This window comes from Podarcis tiliguerta, assembly GCF_965153285.1.
Source record: "Podarcis tiliguerta genome assembly, chromosome: 6".
In the NCBI taxonomy this organism is placed as follows: domain Eukaryota; kingdom Metazoa; phylum Chordata; class Lepidosauria; order Squamata; family Lacertidae; genus Podarcis; species Podarcis tiliguerta.
Window position 1 is genome coordinate 27,309,308 of NC_139539.1, and position 15,443 is coordinate 27,324,750.

Here is a 15,443-nt window from a genome sequence, read left to right on the forward strand (position 1 = left end):
TTACCAATGCATTCAAATTACAGGAGAGAACAGTGGCGTAGCGTGGGTTGTCAGCACCCGGGGCAAGGCAAGTAATTTGCGCCCCCTAACCCGGGGCAAGGCAAGTAATTTGCGCCCCCCCCCGCTGCACTGTCCCTCCCCCACATAGTCCCTCGCTCTCTCTCCGCACCGTACCGCACGCCTGGCACCCTCCCCTCCACAGTGGGCGGCGACCTGGCGGCTCGGATTGGATTCGCACAGCCAGCACTGCAGTGAGAGAGAGTGAGTGAGCCAGGTAGGGGCAGAGAGCTGCGAGTGCGAGCGCCCCCCCCCCAGATGTTGCGCCCCCCCTGCACCCCCCACGCTACGCCACTGGGAGAGAAGATTCTGACTAAATATCAGGAAGAACTTTCTGACAGTAAGAGCTGTTGACCGTGGAATGGACTCCTTCAGAAAGTGGTGGTCTCTCCTTGCTTGGAGGCTTTTAAGCAGAGGTGGATGGCCATCTGCTTTAGTGTTTTATTCTGTTTTTAATCTATTTAGGAGCCGTCCAGAGTGGTTGGGGAAACCCAGCCAGATAGGCGGGGTATAAATAACAAATGATTATTATGTTATTATAATTATTAGTTGAGATTCCTGCATTGCAGTGGGTTGGCCCTCAGAGTTCTTTCTAACTCTACATTTCTATGATTCTATGATTCTGATGTTGATTTTGTGCTGTTTCAGCAGTTTGGGGTGTTATAGCCCACAGGTGGTATTCAGTTTAAGAGTCTCATCAGCATATGCTCACTTAAGGATTTCCACTTGCAAAATTGGGCTTTCCTCCTTTCCTGCACCGCATGCCCCCATCCCCCCAGATTGACTTGCCCGGGGGGGGGGGGGTTCAAGAGAACCCACACAACAGCATGTGGAGGGGGGAGAAGAAATGCTTGCCCAGATGCAACGATCGACATGGTACAATGTTGAATTCCTCCCAGGGGTCCTCACTTTTCTGGTCCTGGGGCTCATTTGGAAAACGAAGAAACTGATAGAACCACCAAGTGCCAATTTCACAGTAGAAAAACTAGTGGTGCCCAGAACTGCCTCACCCACAAAACAACAGTCAACATTTGGAGGAGGTGGTTTGGTCTTGGGAGAGTCCTAAGATAGAGACCCCTGGAACTGAGTTTCCCCACCTTTACTTCCTTAATGAAAATGGCCTATGCTCATTGCCCTGAGAGAGATGTTTGTTACAGCCATTTCTTTTATAGCACATACTGTATGTTCAGTTTCTTATCTACTCTTTTACATTTTATTCTTAATCACAACCCCTTCAGGAGGCGGGGGAAGCAGCTGCTGGGAAACCTCACTTTTCCTGAAGCAACAGAGAACTCTAATTCAAAATAAAAAGGCTTTTAAAAGTACCAATTGATATTCCTAAGCCCCTTATTGACTGTCAAAGCTTGATATTTCTAGAAAGTGACATCATTTGGGGCCATTAGCTACTGTTCTCCATCCTGTTTTATTACTGATTTTAAAGGCAGCCAGGAGGAGGATTTTACTGTTTATTATAGTAAGGCTCTTCTGGGTGATGGGATGTCATTAAAATGGGATTTGAACTCATCTACATAGTCTCTGAATCTTTGCTTTGCCTCAAAAAAGCAGGAGAGAAACCAGGAAAGGAAATTCACAAGGGAAAACAGCAGTGACATAGCAGTAAATTCCAAAATGCTGCATCTGTCCATGACAGCCATCTCAGGTGGGCCCTCAAGATGCTATGTTGATCCATGGAGTTTGTCTGGAGGGATCTGAGTTCACATTCCTTATTAGCTAGAAAGTTCACTGGACCAGTTCGCTGGACCAATCACAGGCTGCATTCAGACAGCACCTTTTTCTGTAATCCTAACATTACCTTACCTGTTAGTTTTCCGGTTTTATGCAATTTTTCATATAATGTAAAAGCTGCTTTTGGAAACCTAGTGGAATCTAGCAGATGTTTAGCACTCATTTTAATTAATTCTTAATTTGAAACATTTGTACCCTACTCTTCAGACCCTGTATTCTAACCCCCATCCCCACTTGGCACTGGTAAGTATAGCTCCTGAAGATTATCCTATCCATCCTACTGTGAAAAAAGCACCAGAAATGCACGCTCCCAATAAGACACTGGAAAACAACACTCCAAATTATATCTGGTGACTGGAGTGCTCAGTTTACACATCTCCACTAAAAGAGGGCAGATTTGCATAAACTTTGTGTGTGCTAATTTACATGTGTAGATACATATTTAGGGATAATCACCCTGATTTAAATAGTATAAATACATCTCACTTTGGTGGAGAACACTGTGATCAGGTGACCTTTGTGTCTACTCAGCCCTGGTGCTAACTGTTGACGGACAGCTTCAAGGCCCCTGATGACCCTTCCAACGGATTCTTTACCATTAAATCAGACTTGGACCAGACAACCCTTCAAATAGAGGATTATCCGTGGTAAATAGGACACATGGCCATGCTACTAGAGAAGGGCCATAACTCAATGGCTATCTGCACTGCAGATAGAAGATCCCAGGCTAGGAAAGATTCCCATCTCAGACCCTGGAAACCTGTGACATCAGTGGAATAATGGTCTGACATGTTCCTATGTGCTAATGACAGTGTTGGCTGCCATATTATTAGCATCTGTTTTCTGTGGATGCTAAAAAGGAGGAGGGACCTAGTGATTCCTCCTGGACAGTGGTCTATAAGTGCCCTGATTAAAGAGGCGTAATGCCTTCCCCTATCAGCTTACTTCATCTCCTTTTTGTATGTGTGTTACTTTATCTCATGTTTGTTTTCAGTGATTTTATTGGGGGAAAAGCAGAAGGGATACCTTGGAAACAAAGCAATCAGGAAAAAACACATGCAGGATTCACACTGGGTAAAGCAACACAGAAACATAAGAGCCCCCAGTGGATAACACCAGAACACATATCTAGTTCAGGGGTCGGCAAAAAAATTTAGCCGCAGGCTGTTCCACCGTCTTTCAGACCTTGCGGTGGCCCAGAGAATTGGCACTGGGGAACAGGAGCTGGAAGAAGAGGCAAGGAGGGAAAGTTGTATTCCTCCCCAGTCCCAGCCCTAGCCACTGAGCTTTCCTTCCCAGGGGCTGCTGCTGCCACCACCGCTGCTTCTCGTGGGTAGGCTGAGCAAGCTCGTCTGCTCTCTGGCCCACAGGAGCACCAGGGTGGGGGCAGTGGCGGCGGAGGGAAGATGAGCAGCACAAAAGGGCTGGCTTCGGAGAGGGGCTGCTTAAAATGGCGTTCAGCCAGCTCAGCCCAGGCCCCTTCCTCCTCTAGGCAGGGCGGGGAGAAGCCAGGAGGAGGGAGGGAGGAGGCACCGCTGTGGTGTGTGAGGGAGAGGGGGGGATGGAATGGCGCAGGGAAAGAAATGGCGCAGCCGGAAAGAACAGAATCCCCACGCCGATCCACGGACAGTCTGCGGTCCAAATCCTGAAGGCAATTGGACCTGATCCGGCCTGCAGACCTTAGTTTGCCGACCCCTGATCTAGTTCAACATACTTTCCCATCAGTGTTTCACAGAAACCTACAAGCCGTGTATGCGAACAATAGCTCTGTGCCATTATGTGCCCCCCTCTCTGGCAACCTTGTTCTCTTATAATGGCAATGGTGCCCACCTGAGAGGTTCCAGAACTAACTTCTGTTGAGTTCCGACTGACAAAAAGGCCTGGATAATGCCTTTGCTAACCTGGAGGGAGGATGAAGAAGCGTGTGTGTTGAACCCCCTGACTTTTGTGTAGGTGAAATGCTGCCTCTTGTAGAAAGGTATGAATCACATCTGTTGCTCTTCTTCAACCAGGCCTTGGGCTGATTAATATTCTACAGCCTTTTAAATGTGTTGGGGGCTATTATTTTTTGTTTCTGTTTCAACTATTTATTTGTGCTTTTATCTCATGTTTTTATCTTGTGAACCACCCTGAGATCTTTTGAGGAAGGGCGATATATACATCTAAAAAATAAAATTAAATAATTTAAAAGCTGCTAATTGATTCTGCATTAATTTTACTGTAATTTGCCTGAATTCATTTCACTGTTTATCTCCCTCTGTTTATAGATTTGGCATTTCAGGGGATCCCCAAAGGACTTAAGCACTGAAATCCCATTGAATTGTAATGTGAACCTGGAAAAGTTAATTCCATTGGTTGGAATTGGAAGTTGACTCGGAAGCCCTGATCTTCTGGAGCGGGTGAGTATTGTTTAACTTTCTGAAATATGTTGCATGGGGTGGGAGGAATAATCAAAGCCTCAGGGGTTTACTTTGTACTGTACTCTGATCCTAACCCATCAAAGTGTCAAGAGTCTTTATCAGTAAAGTGCTCTTCAAATCCCATCTAAGATAAATCATGGCAGATTTACAGAGCCATGCTAGTTTCTCTGACCATTTTTTCTTCTTGTATAATGCTATGGATAAACTAAATGTCAGTAGCTCCCATTATACTCTTCATGTCCTCATATTGAGGCAAGGGGGGGGTGAAGATTCAATTCAATTCACATTGTAAAGCCAAATATGTCAAATTTGCAATATGAGAACTGAAACACAGCTAGCCTCCAAAATTCACACTTACCTGAATTTTGCGATGCAGTTCTCCAGCCAAGCAGTGTTTACAAAAATGTGTATATTAGGAGGAAATGTGTGTAAAAATGAATATATCGGTGAAATCAACATACAAAAATGTATTATATTGGGAGAAATTGCTTGCAAAAATGTGTACATTAGTCAAAACTGCATACAAACATGTTTTTATTTGAAGACATTCACATTAAAATGCAGAATAATTTTAATGGCAATTTTTAAAAATGGTGAATTACTATAGAAATGTGCAGAACTGAATTTAAGATTGAAAAATTGAGAAACTAAGAAAAATGAAATTGGGAGTTTCTTCCATCCCTATGTTATGCATAGATGTTATTCTAGATTCCTCCCCCCCCACCTTAGTATTAGTCTCCTTTGCTTTCTACAGCTTAGCCACAGTATAATTATATAACTGTCCTCCCTTCATACAGTAATGCGCTTAAGGCTGTTTTATACCAGTGTGAAATTTTCTACATGGAAGTAATACTTTATACCAGGGAAGGGAGTCATGTGACCCTCCAAAAGTTGCCAGATTCCTGTTCATATCAGCCTCAGCTATCATGGTCAATGGTAAGGGATGAAGGATGATGGGATTTGTAGTCCAGTAACAGCTGGAAGGCCACAGGTTCGCCGTCCCTGCCTTATGCATGGTTAAACTATGGGATTCACTGCAACAAGCTGTACTAATTGCCACCAATATGGATGTCTTTAAAAGGGGGCAAGAAAATCAGTGGAGAAGACTATCAATGGCTACAGACTATGATGGCTGTGTACATTACCTCCAGTATCAGAGGCATACAGAGCAGGGAGAATGTAGTTGTGCTCATGTCCTTCTTACCGGCTTCTGGTCAGGTTTCTGGACTGTATAGGACTTTGGTCTGGCCCAGGTGGTTTCTTCGTAAGTGTGTGAGCAGGACACTTTCTGTACTGTGAAATATATACACCAGTGTGGTGTAGTGATTGAGAGCGGTAGTCTCATAATCTGGGGAACCGGGTTCGCGTCTCCGCTCCTCCACATGCAGCTGCTGGATGACCTTGGGCCAGTCACGCTTCTTTGAAGTCTCTCAACCCCACTCACCTCACAGAGTGTTTGATGTGGGGGAGGGAGGGAAATGAGAATGTTAGCCGCTTTGAGACTCCTTAAAGGGAGTGAAAGGCGGGATATCAAATCCAAACTCTTCTTCTTCTTCTTCCTGTGCCAACAAACTTCAAGAAAAAGAAAGGAGAGAGGGGCATTGCTGGTATTTACTTTAAATATTTATATGTTGCCTTCATGCCTGGCAATATATTTCAAAGGCAGGTGGCAGTGTAATAAAGTTAAAACGTAATAAAACATAAGATTTGTGAGTGTGTGCAGCACTGCCTGGTGAATGCATGGGATTATGCAAAATAAGGATGGGGAATTTGTGGCCCTTTGGAAGATGCTGGACTTAAGCTCTCATCATCCTAGACCATTGGCCATGCAGGTTTGGACTGATGGGACATGTAGTCCAACAATGCATAAAGAGTTCCCTTTTCCTGATTTAAAATGCCAACTCTCTAATTCTTTGATGTTGCTGCTCTGGTTGCTGGTCTCTTGGGATGCCTTATCCTTATGCCAATCCAACAAGTCTCCCAGTGCTGTGTTTTGCCTTAGCTGATTCCTGCCAATTCTGTACAAATCCCTAGTAATCCTTTATTTTGTGTGTGTGAATCTTACTAAGGTATTATGTGTTAACCTCTTACGCCACCTCCTTCCAGTGCCCATAATCATTTGAAATGGCTGTAGATTGTGGTAACGACCCCACCTCATCTTGTCAGTTGTTCCCGCTGCCTCAGCACAATGCAAATGTGAGGCTCGTCGTGCTGCCCAATTTATTTATTCCACTCAATTATTTCATCCAGTTCTTTTAAGCTTCCCTATTTTCACTTGGATCCTTTCCAGGCCCTGGTGACTTTGTAAAACAAGAGCATCCAAGAAAGATTAAAATTAAACTGTGTGTCCAATTGCGTTTCTTATGTAATTTGCACATATGTTGCCCCAGGCTGTATGTTGAGCCTTGGGTACCTGGTCACAAGTACGTCGGTAGAAAATCAAATTGCAAAATTCCAGGTCCCTGAATCCAGGCAGCCTAATCTGCATTTATGCAAATCAGATAGATGAGTCCTGCGTATTCTACCAACTATTTGTCTGAATCCTGAATGGCCAGCTGGGAACTGCATTTAGGAACTGTGCCTCCCTTGCAAGGGAATCAGTGGAATGATCTGTCTTATTGTATGCCGGAGGTTCTGCAGTTGTAACAACTTTGTTGTTGTTGATAGTTAAAGGCCAAAGGCCTGGTTATAGAGGAAAGTTTTTTCCTGATGCCTAAAGATATATAATGAAGGCGAGTCTCCTAGGGGAAGCATTCCACAAGCAGGCAGCCATCTCAAATGGTTGCAGGGTCTGGGTTGGTTCATATGAGGAGAGAGGGTCCTTGAGGTATGAGCATGTATGTGTACTTGCATATTCAACTGACACATGTAATTTTTATTACTACATTTTAATTTTATCACTACATTTATATCCCAACTTTTCTCAAAGGAGCTCAAGGTAGTGTACACCCCCCCCCCCTCCATTTTATACTTGCAAACCCTGGATTTGAACCCTGGCCTCCCAGGTCCTAATTCAGTACTCTAACCACTACTCCACACCGATTCTCATGAGATATTTTGCTCAGTGTCACAGTGTGTCATTGGAGGATTATACCTTACACTATCATTATTTAATTTATATACCGCTTAATGCCAAAATAGGCTTCTAAGTGCTTTGTTGGAAGCTGCCCAGAGTTATTATTATTATGAAAAATTTACATACCACCTTTTATTTGGAAAAGAAACATACCGACATCCATAATTAAAATATGCAATATAACAATCACATTAAAACTACTCCGCATTTATAAAAGGAAACACAAGTCAACTATATACAGCAGAAGTAAAGGGGTTGCTAACCTTTTGGGGCAAATGAATACATTTGAAATGTGGAGAGAGTGCCGTGGGTTCTAATCACAAATTGGCTGCTGTGGGGTGTACCATTTTGCGGTCCTGTCTCTTTTTGTATCAGGAAGGGAATAGCCAGGGGTGATGGGAGTTGTTATTTAGAAACATCTGGAGAGCCACAGGGATTGTTAAAGTAGCCAGTGGCCCATCTAGTCCAGCATCCTGTTCTCACAGTGGCTGATCAGATGCCCATGGAAAGCCAGCAAGCAGAATCTGAGCACAAGAACACTCTCCCCTCCTGCTGTTCTCAGCAACTGGTATTCAGAAGTATTACCACCTTAGACCATGGGAGGCAGAGTATGGCCATCATGGCTACTAGCCTGATAGCCTTATCCTCTATGAATTTGCCAATCCTCTTTTAAAACTAGCTACTTTCTTTGCACTGTGCATAATTTTATGCACCTCCAACATGTCCCTCTTATTTGACCCCCCCAAACTTAAAAACTCCAAATGTTTTCTGTAACTTTTCCTTGTATGGAAGTTGGTTCACCCCTTGATCATTATGATTCCCATTTTTTGCACCTTTTCCAGCTCTCTAGTTTCCTTTTCAAGGTGTGTCATGAACTGGCAGGAGGAAGGGGAGGAGGAAGAGGATTCCGGTGAGGGGTGTAGCCAGGAAAAGACTGGGACACATCGTGACAAGCAGGGAATGGGGAAGGAAAGCTTTCTTCTTCTTCTTTGGTGATCACTCGTCACCGAATAAGATTGCTTTCCATGAACACGGTCTTAACTGTGTGTCTGTAGGTGACTGTGGAGGCCAATTCTGGATCCACACGTCCTTCCACAGTGGGGACATAGGTTTCCAGGTGGGAGTTGATCATGGTGAGGGTTTGCCAAATGTGCCTTCCTCTTAGCTTGTTTCTCCCTTTCGTCCTGAGTTTGAGGGTCTTCAAAGTCCATGACACCTTTGGTAAAGGCTGTTCTCCAATTCGAGCACTCACAAGCCATTGTTTCCCAATTGTCGGTGTTCATACTACATTTTTTTTAGATTTGTCTTGAGAGTCTTACTCATGGGGTGATGGAGGATGGCAAAGGGATGGGGCGTCAGTGCACAGGAACCACAGCAGCAGGACCCAGAGCCAGAGGGACTCTGACTCCACAAACACAGCAGATTCTGAAGCAGAGGGAGCAGTGGGAGGGGCATTCTAGGAGGCTGAGGCAGGCAAGGGCCCAAAGCCCAGCTCCCTAGTTGACCAGGTGGGACTCACTAGCTCTGAGAGAAGGTGTGTGATTCCTCAGCTGGAGTAGGCTTGGAACAGGTGAGGGTCATATGCCTCATCAAGCCCAGAGTGCAAAGTACAAAAGGGAAGCAGATCTGAGGTACTGTGTCTGCTGAAATGCCCGTGTTGATGGACTTTGGCTTGGATGCTCCTGGATCTCTGTAGGACTGTGCTTTGGGTTTGACTCTGGACTGTATCCTGACTGCTGAACGTCAAACTTGGCTGCTTTGTTTGACCCTGAACTGTGTTCCCTGACCTTTGGACCTTGCTTGTGTGGATTGACTTTGAACTTTGGACTTTGCATGCTGCATTACTGCCAGGTAAGCCAGGGGCTCAGGACAAGGTGTGAGATAATCTTGCTATACTGTCACCTCAAGATTCCAAGTTGCTGGTTTTTCTACTGGTACAGCCACCCTGCCTCCTACTTCCTTTCCTGCTCCTATCATTTTTGTATGGCAGTTTCCAAGGCTGTGTGTGCACTAGCTGTTCTTGTCTGAGTGATAGCACCCAGGTGTGGTGCATGTTAAGTAGAGTGTCTGGGTTGACTATGCATTATCATCGCTCTGATATACACCCCCTTTCAGATCTGCACAGGCCTGCCTCTACCCCCTAAATGTTACTAAATGGCTCACAAGGTTTTGTGTGAAAGCGAGGAACACATTAATCCTGTGCTAAACAATAGCAAGTATACCGCTGTAATGATGAAGTTGCTTAAGAAACCTCTCCTGTGTTACCTACCACGATTTCTATGTAGGTAGAAATAACCATTCTCATTGATCCGGAATGATTTCTTAGTATGAATGGATGCTTCTGAGGATTTCTGTGAAGGTTGCTAAGCTACTGGTTGGATACAGAAAAATGCTGTGTCAAATGTAACTGGATTGTGAATGGCAACTAGCAAGAGGAAAATTACTTCTGAAAGGTGTCACGAGCATTTGAGCACATCCTTTTATGTGGAGCCTAAAATCTCCTCCCTTGGAGTACACCACAGAGGCAAAGAGCGGCCATCAAACCCCCTAAATGGCTGTTTTGTCCTTGGAATTATTGCTAAGGATTGTGGGTAGAAAATCTATTACCCCTATTATCTTTTACTGTCTGCAGGTGTGGTCTTTCCAGGGCAGATCCACACCATACATTTAAAGCACAGGGAACCATTGTTTCCTACTTAGAGCTATGAATCCCTCTCCTTAAAGTACAGTTCCCAGGATTGTTTGGGGAAAATCACATGTTTTAAATGTGCATTGGATGTGTTTTAAATTTATGGTGTGGGTCTGCCCAGTCTCATCCAGCCCAGTATCCAATTCTATTTTATGTAGTGACATAAGAGTCTAAGGAAGTGAGTTTGTATTGAACTTGCAGAGTTATGCAACACAAGAACAGTTTACCAATAGAAACCCTTTTTTGTTGTTGAACACAGAGGATTGCATCCAGGCTTAGAGTAGATGCTTGAAATCACTAGGTCTGTTCTAAGCCTGAATCCAACCCAGAGAGAAAAGGGAAATTTATCAAATAAAATAACAGAATATATTCTAACTTCTTTGCTTTCATTTTGAAGGTACTTTAGAAAATTGCTTAGCCGCGTCTCAGTTCATACCCTCTTAACAGTGTTGAAGCCATGGTGGACGGCATATTCCCTAGAGGAATACTTTCTGATCTATCCCCAAAGATGGAAAAACTTGTAGCGCAAACAAACAAAAACATCTTGAGGCAGAGATTGATTTTTGGCATTTTGCCTGTTGAAGCTGGGTCCGGTGGGTTTGGCTTTGGCTTTGTCACTTGTGAATTCAGGAGCTGACAAAAAGGAAGTGAGCTTTAAGACTGTGAGTAAAGCCCTGCTGGATTAGAGCAAAGGCCCTTCTGGTCTACCAGTCTGTTCCCACATTGGCCATGCAGATTCCTGTGTGAAGCCCTTAAGCAGGGCTTGTGTACAATAGCACTTTATCAACTGTGCCCCCAGCAACTGGTTATTCATAGTATAATTCCTCTCAGACTGGAGATAATATATAGCCATCATGACCTATAGACATTGATGGCTTTGTCCTCCATGATTTTTTGTTTGGTTTTTTTATTTTGTAATTCCTTTTTAAATGCATCCAAGTTGGTGGCTACCACTACTGTCTGTCTGTCTGTCTGGAAGGTCACATGTTGTGACTGGGATGTGAGAAAGCAGCCTTCCCACCTTGGAACAAGTGTGCCAGTTCAGACATCACATGGACACATGGAAACCTTGGGTTCCATTTGCATAATTGGGTATCAAAATGTATTTAGAAAGCAGTTCATCACAGTTCTCCATCACATATTTAGTGGCAAGTATTACATGGACGCGGGTGGTGCTGTGGGATAAACCACAGAGCCTAGGACTTGCGGATCAGAAGGTCGGCGGTGCGAATCCCTGCGACGGGGTGAGCTCCTGTTGCTCGGTCCCTGCTCCTGCCAACCTAGCAGTTTGAAAGCACGTCAAAGTGCAAGTAGATAAATAGGTACCGCTCCAGCGGGAAGGTAAACAGCGTTTCCATGTGCTGCTCTGGTTTGCTTAGTCATGCTGGCCACATGACCCGGAAGCTGTATGCCGGCTCCCTCGGCCAATAAAGCGAGATGAGTGCCGCAGCCCCAGAGTCGGTCACGACTGGACCTAATGGTCAGGGGTCCCTTTACGTTCACCTTTATTACATGGACAGATTGTTTGTGATCTGTGCTTGTCTGATAGGATATTGGTGAGTATGGAATACTTGTGCCACATCTTAAGAGAGACATTTGAGGTGGCTAATATACACCACACTTCAAACCCTGTTCACAATGGAAGCACATCTTAAGATTCTTGATGGTGTTTACTTCATTGCAAGTTTTCCAATCTACGCTTTAGGATTGCAGCAAAAGGCAGCTGATTCATTCCAGACTTGCCAAACTGATATGGCTCCCAAAAGATGAGCGAGGAGCTGCCTCAGATGTGTTTCCAAAGGATGAGCACAATGAGTTCAGCTCAGCTTGGATATGCTGCTTGGTGCTTCTTCCTGCATGTTATGAACTGAGTGTTGGTGCAACCTCTAGATCAGCAGGAAATCTCTGCCCCTTTACTGCTTGCTTATCCCTCTTATAGCATAACATAACAGGTTTAAGTGGAGCTTTGTTATGGCTCCTTGCTGGGCAGCCAGCTTCGCAGCTTCCGTGTGAGAGTCATATCTGGCATTATCAGTAGATGCATCTTGCTTTGGCAGACCTCCCAGTCAATATCTAGGTAATTAAAAAGCCCTTGTGATTAAAGCACCAGCTTTCTCATGTCCCTCTAATTTCTAATCTATGCTGTATAAATGCCCTAAGGTATATAATGCCAGTCAAGAGCCACCTGAGCCCCTGAACTGTCCTTATCTGCACTGTTCACTGGGCTCATTGAGAGTTTACCTGCTGCTTTTAGCCGCCTCAAGTACCTTAAATTTGCAGCAATTGACATGTCCAAGCATTTGATATTTTTGCATTGCTTCTTCAACATAATTGTCTTGGCTGTGAGTCCTGGAAGACCCACTCCCTGCCTTTCAGGCTTTTCCCCACCTGGCCTGGGAGGGCGAGGCCCTGTCTGACTCCAGCTACAAAAGCTGAGGGTGCTGCTCTTGAGCTGGGGTATTGTTTGGGTTTTTTTGTTGGCAGGGTTGTTGCTGTTCTCTCTCTCTCTCTCTCTCTCTCTCTCTCTCTCTCTCTCTCTCTCACACCCACACACACACACCCCTTGTGATCCGGTACATGTGGAAATTGCTCAGTAGAATTGATGTATTTGCCCATCCCAATCATGATGAAACTGCTCCCAAAGTCTTTGCCTTGGCAGCTACTCTGTTCTCTCATCATCTACTTGGTAAGGGGTCTGAGACTCCGGGAGCAGTTGCCTCATGATTGGGCCTAGGAGAAAGCAACTCTCTGGAAGAAGAGGTAACTTCTTAAAGGAAGTCAGAAATGCCCAGAACAAAGTGTCAGCAAAATGGACAATGACCGTTCTCCCCTCTCGTCCCCCCGCCAGTTTATCATAAAGACACTAAAACTGAAGTGCCTTCCTGTAACAAAAGCCATTTTCACAAGTGTGGAGCTCAGACTGTGGCATTTCTATGTTCTTTTTCTGTCTGGTCTTTTGCTCTGCTGCTCCTGCTGTCTTTCCATTTAACAGCTATTTGAAGCCTACTTGTATTTCTGACCCGAGGGATATCGGCATCATCATTTTAAACAACACCAATACCTATTTATTAACCGTCTTATAACCACTGCCCCAAGGCAATTTACACATAAAACAACTAAAAATAGTTAAAAGCGTAAAAACAACAAATGCATTTGAAATGAGACTAAAATCCTAACAAGCAGACATTGGTGGTAAAGGCCAATTTATCCACCTGAGAATGCCTGTCTAATATGCAGCTAGGCAGCAGCACTGGGCTTCTTCTGCCTATAAGTGCCAGGGTCACATGTGGAAGGCCCAGCAGGTTCTTCTTCAGCCTGGCAGGCAGGTTCAAAATATACCTAGTGAATGGTATTATCTTCATATCCCCACACCTATTTGCGAATAACACATCAAACCTCAGAAGAATCTTATGAATAGAAAACCCAGCTCTGCAGAATCTATAAAGTCCTCTCAGCTGCTGTTGGGCCAGAAAGTTAGAATTCTGCCTGTAGCATTTTGCCAAGGCATTAATGTACCTTGCAGCCATGCTGGCAGTTAGCTTTGGAAGAAATCCATTAAATCGGATTTGCCTTTGCCCACTATGCCTCAAGGCCCCAACCTTGGTTACTGACAAAAAACCTGCAAATTTCAGCCTAAAAACAAAAGCTACTTTAGATATAACAGGCCTTGTAACTGTTGTGGCAGCATTTCTTCTTTATGATTCTGCAAAAAGACTTCAGCCATTCCACAGATCTAGTGTTGCCATCAGTTCACAGCTGTATCAAACTGCTTATATTTTAGGAACTCTGTCCATAATAGGGAGGGAGGGTATTGTTACTGAGTGGTGGGAAGTGCCAGGGGCAGAGCCACAGGTTTAGCATCCTTTGGATAAGAGGGCACTGCAAACTTAAGATGTCTTTGACGCTTTGGGGGAAGGGCCATAGTTCAGTGGTAGAACATTTGCCCTGTATGAAGAAAACCCAGTCCCCAGCATCTCCAGAACGGGCTTGGGGTGTGGGGAACCCCATCCAAAATCCTGGAGAGCTGCTGTCAGTCAGTGTAGATTATATTGAGCTAGACGGAACAATGATTTGCCTCAGTATATGGCAGCTTCCTTTGTTCCTTATTCACAGATATATGAGCAGAGCACAGTGAATGCAAGTCCCACTCCTATAAGTGGACCACACAGCCTTAAGCATCTCCCCTCACAGAATATCACTGAGGGTATCATGGTTGCAGTAAGCCCTGTGACATCCAACTCATTTGCTCTACTTAAGCAGCAAATTACCTGGCTGTCCATAATTCGCTGGGTTAAAAGATAAAAACTTCATCACAAAACTGGGAGTAGGGAGGGAGTTTCCTTCTTGAAATGGTTACTTATAATATGGATATGGAGCTTTATTTGTTGTCTCTCTCCAGCTTTGCTGCCCCATTGCAAATGGCTATCTGTTTAGATCAGACGTGTCTGACTTGTGGCCTTCCAGATATTGCTGAACTAGCTCAGTTGGTTAGAGTGTGGTGCCAAGGTTGCAAGTTCGATCCCTGCATAGGACACTTGCATATTCCTGCATTGCAGGGGGGGGGGTTGGAATAGATGATCCTCAGGGTCCCTCCCAACTGTACAATTCTATGATTCTGCATCATTGTTGGCTGCCACTGAAGGAGAGCCACAAGTTAGCCACCCCTGTTTCAGATATTAGTTCTGCAAATGTACCTGCACTTTTCTGGAATCAAACTTGTATGTGCAATAGAAAGGCAAACAGCAGTCTGTTTCCATTTTTTTCTCTGAGACTGAAGCCTTTTCCAAAATCATTGAAACAGTGTACATATGAGTCAATACTGATGAGGATGCTGGAGTAATTGGCAAACTTTAACTGGGTTGAATTATAAAAGTTACCCAGTTAATAGGTGTGATTAGTTTATTATATCATTAATCACAGATTAGCTGCATCTTAATTGGAGCAGTCGCTGAAAGGCTGTTCGGCACTGATTTTGTGGTAACCTGTCTGTGGTCTCAATACAGATGTTGTCATGTGTAAGAAGGTGTCAGGTGGCATGTGACAACAAACAATAATGCATGTTTCCTTCTACATTGTGGGTGGGGTTTGCCATGGATGCCTCACATATGCTCCAAATCAGGCATCCTGAATCTAGCAGTGGTCTGGACACTGAATCAGAGGCTGCTGCAGTATCAGATGGGTCAGGTTCAGAGCTCAGAGCTGCAGGCTCTATAAGGGGGGACCTGCAGGCTCTATAAGGCCAGAGCTCAGATCCTCACAGGAACCTTCCCTTCAGTGCCTCTCACTGTGCATCACCAACCTGCAGAATGCTGGAAGAGTGCCCATCCTTAGACCTGAGGGCTGGTCCTTTGAAGTTCTGAAGTTCTCTGCAAGGGGGTGGAATCTGGACAAAGTAATCTGAAAATGAGGCTTAAAAAGCTGCAGTCTGCTCCCATCCTTTGTCAGAGTCTGTTGC